Source organism: Eschscholzia californica, unplaced genomic scaffold (genome assembly GCF_041429995.1).
Source record: "Eschscholzia californica isolate CP2 unplaced genomic scaffold, dmEscCali1.0.p SCAF_6, whole genome shotgun sequence".
Classification (NCBI taxonomy): domain Eukaryota; kingdom Viridiplantae; phylum Streptophyta; class Magnoliopsida; order Ranunculales; family Papaveraceae; genus Eschscholzia; species Eschscholzia californica.
In genome coordinates this window covers 9,652,851-9,663,423 of record NW_028238483.1, presented here as the reverse complement: position 1 = coordinate 9,663,423, position 10,573 = coordinate 9,652,851, and the positions used below count along the sequence as shown (strand labels likewise).

The following is a 10,573-nucleotide window of genomic DNA, read 5'->3' as shown; positions in this document are numbered from 1 at the left end:
TACTGCCAACTGAGCTGCAATAGCTTCGGTCTCCATTGTCGATGAAGATTTGAATTTCCTCATCAAAGCCATAACGAACTTACCTTCCTCATTTCTGCACACAGCAGCTGCACCTCCTTTATCATTTGAAAACGCTCCGTCGAAGTTGATTTTTAGACAACCCGGTGACGGTGGTTTCCAGTATTGTATTTTTTTTTCCACTTGTATATTCACCTGCTCTTCACTATTTATTCTCCCAACCGAGAAGTCTGCTTGCATAGTAGAAGCCTCCTTTATTATTTTGTATACATCTGGTTGTACTCCATTAAAGACACAAGCATTTCTTGCTTTCCATAAGCACCAAATAACATATAATCGATACTCAATAACTATTTCCTCTTCTTCATTGTTTCCCATCCAACGACAGATTAATTGTTTAAAATTTTCTTCCCCTTCAACTCGTAAATTTAAGGGATAACTCATCCACATTTCCCTTGCCTTCTTACATAATCGGAATAGGTGATCATCATCTTCTTCTTCCTCCTCACAAATAGCACATATGGTAGAAACTTCATTATTGTATTTTAGTATTCGTACCTTTGTTGGTAATGTATTTTGGAGTAATCTCCATACAAACATTTTAACTCTCGGCGCCACATTGAACTTCTTCCATAATTTTCGCCATGATAACCCATTTTCTAATTCAACTCTTCTAGACGATGTAGGCTTCTCTTTTACTAAGGAAGTATATAAAGATTTTGTAGTAAAGTCACCTTTCAATGTATGTATCCAAATCAACTCATCCTTCTTATTTATTTTCGAAAGTGGGATCTCACAGATTGCCTTGGCCGACAATTCATCAAATTTGTCTTCTATAACCCTCTTCTTCCAATCCCCATTCTCATCAATAAGGTCCTTCACAAGAAATAAATTGGTAATGTCAATACCTTCTTCTTTCTTGCCCGGCTTGAACCCCCTTAAATTTGGCAATATATATGATATATATTTACTGGACATTTACGAATGTACATAATAAACTTTTTTTTATATAATTTGCCTTCTTAACATGCACATGAAATCTACTGAAGAAAATAACATGCACAGGGAATTTTGAAATGTACTGGACATTTGTGAATGTACTAAATAAAATAATGTTCTTTCAGATAATCATCTAAATGTGGGAATATATATGATAATTACTAGACATTTATGTATGTATGGTGCATAATAAAAAAAAATCTATACTTTGCCTTCTTAACATTCGTAGCAAATTTTGTAATTTACTGGACATTTGTAAATGCTCTATAAATAAAATAATGTAGAGGACATTTGTGAATGTACTGTAACTAAACTAATTTAGTGGACATTTGCGAATGTACTATAAATGAAACAAATTTTCTTTCTTATTATCGTCTAAATGAGGGAATATATTTATTGAACATTTACGAATGTACGGTGCATAATATAATTTTTTTTTCTTCTATATTTTGCCTTCTTAACATGCACCAGAAATTTTGAAATGTCCTAGACATTTGCGAATGTACTAAATAAAATAATTTTTCTTTCACATAATCATCTAAATGTGAGAATATATATGATAATTACTAGACATTTATGTATGTATGGTGCATAATAGAATGAGGGAATGGATGAAAGGCCCAAAACCGGGTCCAAAATAAGAGCCCGGTCCAAACTCTGCCAAAAATGTAGACCCAGTCCAAAGTGTCCGCCACCCACGAGAAATTACCGTGACCCCCTCGATTTTCCATCAAATTTACGGAAGCTGCCATCTAGAAATTTACGGAATTGCCACTCTGAAAAATCACGGGATTCTCCACTCCGCATTTTACTTTCTCTCTCTACTGTTTTACTTTCTCTCTCTAATTCTCTTTCCAGATTTATTTCTCTTTATTTATTTAACCAAATCCTAATTTCTCTCCTAATTTAACCAATTTCTAAGTAATTTAGATTTTCTCTCTCTCTTTCCTATTCTCTCTCCAATCTCAACAAATTCCTCTCTTTTCAAAATTTTCTCTTCAATCTAAACAAATATTTCCAGATTGGTTCAAAATTCTTTTTTTTTCTAGATTTGTTTCTTATCTCAAATTTCGATTTTTCAAGATTGGTTCAAATTTTCAATTTTTCTCTCTAACTTTCCAGACTCATTAATTTAACCAATTCCTAATTTTTCTCAAATTTTAACCAATTTCTAACTAATTTCGAATTTCTTTCTAGTAACTAATTTCTCTCAATTTTTTTCCAGATTGGTTCTTGTTTACGGAAATTGTTTAATTTACTGGAAATTTCTTGTGTACTAGACACTTTTGTGTTGGGAAATTTACTGGTTTACCAGAAACTGTTTAATTTACTAGGGATTTCTTGTGTACTAGACACTTTAGTGCTGGGAAATTTTCTGGTTTACCGGAAACTGTTTAATTTACTAGGGATTTCTTGTGTACTAGACACTTTAGTGTTGGGAAATTTTCTGGTTTACCGGAAACTGTTTAATTTACTGTGGATTTTCTTGTGTACTAGACACTTTTGTGTTGGGAAATTTTTTGGTTTACCGGAAACTGTTTTGTTTCCAGGAAATTGTTCTGTTTACTAGCCATTTTTGTACTGGAAAGTTTCTTGTTTACCGGAAATTTTTCTGTGTACTAGCCATTTGGTTATATACTACACACTTTTCGAATTTATCTCTAGATTTTTCCTATTTTCCTCTAAATTTTATTCCTTTTTCATATTTTCTCTCCATATTTCCTATTTTTATTCTTTTTATTTCTGTTTAAACATATTTTCTCTCTCCAATCTTACTACTTTCCTTTTCTCAAAAAGATAGAGATGGCAAGAATATAATCGATTTCGAAATATTTATATATAGAGAGAAAATTTCCAGAAACTTTACATATCTTCTTCCTCTGTTTCTCTCCAAAATTTACAGAATTTTTTTAGAGAGAGATATTAGAAGTTTAGAGAGAGAGGGGGGAAGAATTTTCAGAAAATTTTTATAGAGAGGAAGATTACTTCAGAGAGATAGAGCGAAAAAAGATAATCAACGTCCATGGTATTCTGAAAGTTTTAGAGAGAGAAAAAAATCCATATTTCGAAATATTTATATGGAGAGAGGGGAAGAAGATAATCAACATCCATGGTCTTCTGAAAGTTTTAGAGAGAGAAAGAAAAAGAGAAGAGAGAGTTTGCTCGCGGGATTCCAGAATTTCGTTTGAAAATTTTGAATTTTCAAACCAGGGGCAAGAGGGGGAGAAAAAGAAATGAAAACCAGCTAAAAATGAGCTGTCCTGACATTTTGGACTGGAAGCTCATTTCTGGCCGAAAATGGTGTTCCCGCTCATTTTCCCCCCAAATTTTGGATCCCTCACTCATTTTTTGTAATAGAATTTGTTTCTGTACTTTGCCTTCTTAACATTTACAGGAAATTGTGTAATTTACTTGACATTTGTGAATGTGTCATAAATAAAGTAATTTACGGGACATTTGTAAATGTACTATAAATCAAATAACTTTACGAATTTTGTAATTTCCTGGACATTTGTGAATGTGCTATAAATGAAATAATTTTACTGGACATTTGTAAATGTACTATAACTAGGTATAGCCCGTGCCCTAAGGGCACGGGCAGTTGTGTGGCGAATATGTACTATTTTGATTGTTTAACCTATATTTTTCTTCAGTGTTGAGCCATGAACTATAAACAATGTCTCTTCATCTTAACATTTGTTTCTCACACAAAGAAAATAAAGAGAAGACTTTTCTAGTTCTTTCACTAATATGGAATTAAATTGGGTTAGAAATAGTGCGTCCATCAATTTCACCAAAAGTTCTCAACCGTATTCATGTTGTTTGTGCACAAACGCAACTACAACTAATTTAAAATCTTCAGAAAAAAAAAATGTCATGAAGAACGAGGGTTAGAAAAGTTGAAAACAAATGATTTGTTGTAAATTGGTCGTACCAAATTTCTTGAAATTTCAATACTTGCACAAAGAACAATGCCATAATAAAATTTGCAGAATATTTAACAACTAAAATAAACAACAAAAACAACAATGAAATTCCTGGTCTTTAAATTCGTAGATCAGTTAGTTAAGTTAGTGTCAATAGTAACTTGGTTTATACACAACTCTCCTCCTATATATGAGCTTTTCTTCTCCTGCTTTTCACCATAAACACCTTTCATCGAACACTTCTCGGTTTGGCGAGGTTTGGAACTTTCCGCCAAGCACTTTTGTATTTCATTTTGTTTTGAGTTCTGCTCCAGAGTGGGCGAAACCTTTCAACATGTAATTGTTATATTCTTCATGTGTTTTCTCCTGTGAACATTGGGTAAGAATTACCTGTAAGTATATTGAACAAAGAACACATAAACAACAAATTCTACTGAGTTTCATGTCTTCAAGAAGGTTTGAATTTTTTTATTAATATTTCACATTTTTCTAAAGGGACTTGTATGTTGTATTCAAATTGTAATGATTAATTTCACTCATTTGCTAATAGTATTTCAGATCTAATGAAAAATGATCATTACACACTTAACATTAAAGCTTCAGTTGTATAAAGTTTTCCTTTCGTTTTTTATTAATTTATGGTGGAGAGCTTTTGCCATATGTTAGTTAACATATGATAAGGTGATCAATCAAATTGATTTGGAAGAAAATCCTGAACTCCTAACTTGTCAGTGTCATAAGCATACTTTCTGGTGCTCCACTATTTTACTATCATCAGCAAATTCGTCTGTTTGAATCTCTTCAGAACTAATGTATGTTGATATCAACATTTCCTTAACCGAATAGGAGTCCATTAGTCAATACATTTGGTTGGTTTTTATAATTTTCGTAGAAACCTTAGTACATAATTTGAATTTAGAGGAATATTTTTTCATATCCGGTAAGGGTAAAGTACATACCTCTTTGTTCGGCTGATTTTGCTTTCGGTTTCTACCTTAAGATTATTTGGCAAATCGTGTGCCTCTGAAATCCAGGATTGTGTGGTGTATAAAGTTCAAGCTTTTGACCTGGTCATCTTTGAGAATGCTTAAGAAGTTATAGATAGCTACTACTTTTTTCGACAAAGGACTGGTAATTGTTCAAAGTTTATATGGCACACAGACCTTATGACAACAGTTACTTTAAGTCTTTAAGGCCACATTCATTTAGCAAAAGAGGGTATGATTGTTTGCGGTTTAAAAAGACTGCAAACGTCACGGCGTCACGAAAATTATGTGGGCGCCATATGCACCTAAAGTAGCCAACAGCAGATATAGCTTTAGCAAGACCTCTGAGGTGTGAAAAGTATTCACAAATATTCACATCGTACAAGTTAAGCCCTATAGACGCATCAGAAGGCTATTTTTCATATACAGAAACTAAAATATGTGAATATTATAGGAAATATATTTACCTGTTCTTGAAGATCTGGAACAGAACCTGCAGCCAAATCCCTGTTGAACCACTAAGAAAATCCTCCACATTATTAGATCCAAATCCCAAACCACCATTTGTTTGTGTATCACCTAATCCTTCAGTTGTACCAGCATCCGTTGTCACAGATATAGAATCGTGCTTGAAACTGTAAAATTTGGAAGCAAGTTTGGAATCCTTCGAAATACGAAAAATTCTTTGGCTCGCTCCTCGAAAGCAGCTAATATTGTCGGACGATGTTTATTTCTCAATTCTTGCAAACGTGGTTCATTTACAGATTGATAACCCATGCAAGCAGTCAAGACAAGTTGACTGCTGTCACACGTTGAGCCAGCAAGTGACTGCAACAACGTAACTGCGTCTCCAGCATCCTTTGTTGTAACAAGTGCAGGACCTACAAAATAACTATTCCCAATAAGGTCTTGCTAGGTTGCCTAAGTAATAAATAACAATCAATTATGCCTCTGTTAGACCGAACAGGCATCCAATGACCAAACCAAATATAATTTATCCAGTACCATATAGTTCCATTACGGCAAGAGATGTCCGAAACAGCATTATCCGATTTCCTTCAAACAAAAGCACATCCCGAACTCGGAGAACTGAAGTAAAATATATATAATATATATATATATATTATATATTCTCAGGCATTAACAGATTGATAGTATAAAAACAATAGTTATTACGGAATTGAAAATCATATAGAACATGACCACATTCTCAAGAAAGCATATTCACAAAAATGGAGAGAAACCAGGGCCCAGTAACCCATGCCACCTGCACTCCTAGGTAGCATTTGTTAGCTTGTTAGCGGATAGATACATAAGAGTCAAAAACAATACTTAACTTTGCTGTCATAATTAAAAAATAGAGGATTGATACAATGATATAAAAACACACCCAATTTAGGGAATCTTTCTTGCACCAAGTCCTCAAAAACAAGGTGATCTACCTCCAGGAACACCAAAACTATATTACTAACAAATGGACCAGAGTTTAAGAAATTCAAAACCAATGACTACACATTTGTTGTTTTTGTCTAACCCATCTCACAACCTCACTAATTGATCAAAATCGGGGACACCAAAGTGCCAAACATCTCATCATGTGCATTTACACAAACATCTTCCGTGCAGTTTTAAAACACATTAGAAAGACCATATATCACATTTTAAATGGGAGCATATAATCATTCAAACAATTACTTGAGTTGAAAGCTCTCAGTTAAAGAGAAGGTGTGATTTCTTCTGTGAGCATTTCAGCTTGATTTTTCTTTCGGTCCATGAAGATTTGGGGATCCTAGGTGAGAATTTCTTCCGTGAAGATTTGGGGATGAATGATGGTTTGGTAACACCCAGAAACCTAGAGAAATATTCAACACTTTTCTGTTTTGATTTTGAATGAAGAAATTAACTTTTTGTTATCACAGTTATCTGATCTCAATTATTCAAGACCTAAATTTTGTAACGCCTGAATTCTGAAGAGATGAATGAGGAAGAGACTGTAACCGGTAAACAGAGAGACTGAAGGAAATAACGCGCCAAGGCTTAATTTCTAACGGGCGAAGACGAGGAAGGTTGACCATATCTCACATTCCAGATTTGGAGTTTTATTTACCTTCTCTCATTTAGGTGACATAGATTGTTATTTTTAAGGTGGGTAATAGATCAAAGGAGTGGGATGAAATCAAAAACACAACAAACGGTCAGATTTGTCTTTTGATTTGTCCCAGTCAGCACAAAACATTGTGTTTTGTTATATAGATGATATAAATTTTCTTTCACATTATCATCTAAAGAAAGAAGATGGGGTTCATTTTTTAAACTAAAAGATTTTAGAGAGAGAAAATTTAAGGCCATAAAGAGAAAAAGAAGATGGGCTTCAGCTTTGTATTTCCTATACACTTTTCGTACAATTATTTTCTATACTCTTTTAATATTTCTTACATACAGTAAATAAAAATATATACTGTACATATAATTATTTAATGTACATTTTGTTATGTACAACAAATAATCAAATGTTACTACTATACATATGTTCATATCCTAAACATTTTTTTCTTAAAGATCTTAACAAGATTAATATCAAATTTATAACATCAACAAATGAAATATAAACGAATCCCACTTTATCATCATCATCATCTTCTTCTTCATCATCAACGTCACACTAGAAAAAAGAAATAAAAACCTTCCTCGTATCATTCTCATCCTCATATGTACAAAAAAAAAGAAATTTATCATCAAGCCTTTAAAAACCGAAACTATACATACCGAAAATGTTTGGATCTGACTCTTCAATTTTCAACTTTCATGTTCTTGAATTCTGAATCTGACTCTTCAATCTTCAACTTCCATGGTCCTGAAAGCATACAAAAATACCAAATTTTGCACTAAAAGATTCAACAAAATTTGGGTCTTCAATTCAAATCTGAACCTCTTTGATCTTCACCCTAAAAAAGAATACTCATAAACCTTTTGTTGTTTTTAATCTTGTTATACTGCTAGAGGGATTAAAGAAAAAAAATCAGATCTCTACTTGGTGATGAATCTCTCTCTTAAACTCTCGCCAAAATCATAACTGGTTAGTAATCAACCTCTATTAAAAAACGAATCTAATTCTAAACAGTTGAACGTCTTGAACAAATTTCTTGTTGCACTTGTGTTCTTGAAAAAAACCACCTAGTAAATCTAGATCTAAACCATTGTTATTTCTTGAATCTGGAAAGTTAAAATAGAGAGAGAAAGTGGAGAGAATTAAAGAGAGATAAAGGCATAGAAAGAGAAACAAAAAGTTAAAAGAGAAATAAAGAGTTTAAAGGGTGTTTAGAGTATTAGAAGAGAAATTGTTGTCATTTTTATTGGGCCTAACAATACTGAGCAATTTGGACCTGTGCCTTAATTTATTCCTAACTTGGGTTGTTAGCTTATTAATGAGGATAATTTTGGATCTTTGACCCATTTTACCTTTAAAAAAACAAAGAAAACCTTAGCGTGACCTTTTCTTTTGGTGGCCATAAGGTGGACAATCGGTTTTCTTATATAGACAACTATTTTATGTGGACAACCAGAAAAATTAAAATTGTTATATAGACCACAGTTTTTAAGGGGATAACTCTTTATTATTTTCACTCAAGTACTCTTAGAAATTAGATGTTTTATTTTAACTCGTCTCTCTTTTTTCCATAAACTCTACGTCTAGTCTTCTTCTACTACTTCTTCATCACCGTCACCCAAATTTCTAGAGAGAGAATTTTTGGAGAGACATTGTTGATTATGACATGAAACAAAGGGTATAGAATCGTTGAAGAATCCTCCGAAAGAGAAAGATAATATCTAAGTCATCTTCATTAACCCTAAACGGTTGTGATAATGGAGTTGATGCAGGTAAAAGTATTTGAGGAAATAATTGAAAGAGATACTGTTAGTTTCTTGTTATACTCCTAATGGTCGGATATTTAATTTCATGCAGAATCTGAATTTGGGTCTGAACCAGATGATGTTACATGTTTGCTTTTCCTCCAAGCTTGTGCTCACTTGAGTGCATTAGAATTCGGCGAAGGGAATCATAAATGCATTGATGACCATGGTTATGGAGATGCCATTAAAATCCGTTAATAGCTATGTATTCTAGATGTGGGTGCTTTGATAAAGCATTTCACGTGTTTCAGGGGATGCCTAATAAAAATCTGAACATGAAGTGTGGATGCTATGATGAAGCGTTCATGGTCATGGTTATGGTTGATATGCAGAAAATGATGCCATTAAAATCCGTTATGGTTGATATGCAGAAAATGATGCTAAGGTAGAAAGTGAAGGGGAAGCAGAAGGGATGTTGAGGCAAATAAATAAAAAAGTGTAGTTTATGGACCACAAATTAGTAACTTTTAATATTTAAGGCTTTATGAAGTTGTCCCCTTATGAAATCAAAGTCAACTAAATCAAATATAATTAACTCGTATCGGGTCCGAAAGTAGTTGTCCGTATAAGAAAATTGGTTGTCCACGTATTGGCTGTCTTTCTTTTTGCATAAACCTTTAGTGTGTGACCTTGTTCCTTTTTTTTTTTCTGTTAAGGAGTGTGACCTTGTTCCTCTTATATACTTTTAACTTATACAAGGCAGATTGTAGTCGATTTATCCAAAAAAATAAAATTTATACCTAGTAGAATGGGAGAACGAAAGTAAAAGTCTGGGTAACCAATATATGGAGGGTCCATGACAAACAACTGTAGGGCTTTATTAAAACCATTGAATTCGAAAGTAGCCAATATATGGAGGGTCCAAGAAAAACAACTGTAGGGGCCTTGTTGAAACCATTGAACTCAGAATGTTGTAAACTAGCTCCTGGATGGGGAACTACCCTCAACGGTTTGTGTAGCCATAAATACTATTGCATTGGTTGATATCTGTTGAATTTTCCGTTGTAAATAAACGATCTTATCATAGATCCATTGTGGTCTAAAAAATATAATAATGGAAACAGCAACCCTAGTCGCCATCTTTATATCTGATTCACTTGTAAGTTTTACCAGGTACGCCTTATATACCGCTTTTGGGCAACCTTCTCAACAACTAAGGGATCCATTCAAGGAACACGAGACTAGTTGAAGTAACGAGCCTCCCTAACGCACAAAAGCTTTTTTTCTGTCCCCTCGCTTTCCTTTCCCTAATATGAACCTTGAGTCATCAAAGCCTTTCTGACTCGGCCTGACCTGGTCGCCCTACGCTATTGGCGCTTCAAAAGGCGAAACTCTCGTCGTGGTTTGGCGACCTAAGGGGCAGACACTTTATGTTATATAAAGGCGAAGACTCTGAAATGGGCGAACACTTGGCCCAGCTGGCGAACATGTCGGGCTCCGACTCCGCGCACCTACTGACACCTTTCGAAGCACTTTCTAGTGTGAACCACCAAGGAACGTCCCGCGTTCCGCGGTAGTAGCTTGTTCGAATCGCGTCACGTGTCTACAAGCCTTTCTCATTTCAGTGCTCACCTTTTGAATCTATTTATATTAAGGAGGGGTTTTAGTATTTTGATTTAAGTAAAGGTCGTGAGAGAGTAGAGCGTACCACCCAATCAAATATATATATATGTGGACAACAATTTTTTGTGGACAAATGATACCGTTAGAAATCTTACATGGACAATAATT

General features: G+C 34.0%; 1 long non-coding RNA gene across 1 annotated transcript; it reads right to left on the bottom strand.

Moving 5' to 3' along the window:
• Positions 1-7,498: 7,498 nt before the first annotated feature.
• LOC147531634 (uncharacterized) lies at positions 7,499-8,179 on the bottom strand. The gene is made up of 2 exons (XR_015228254.1): positions 7,697-8,179; positions 7,499-7,592 (listed from the first exon to the last, which is right to left on the bottom strand). It is a non-coding gene; the product is annotated as an uncharacterized LOC147531634 (long non-coding RNA).
• Positions 8,180-10,573: the final 2,394 nt, after the last annotated feature.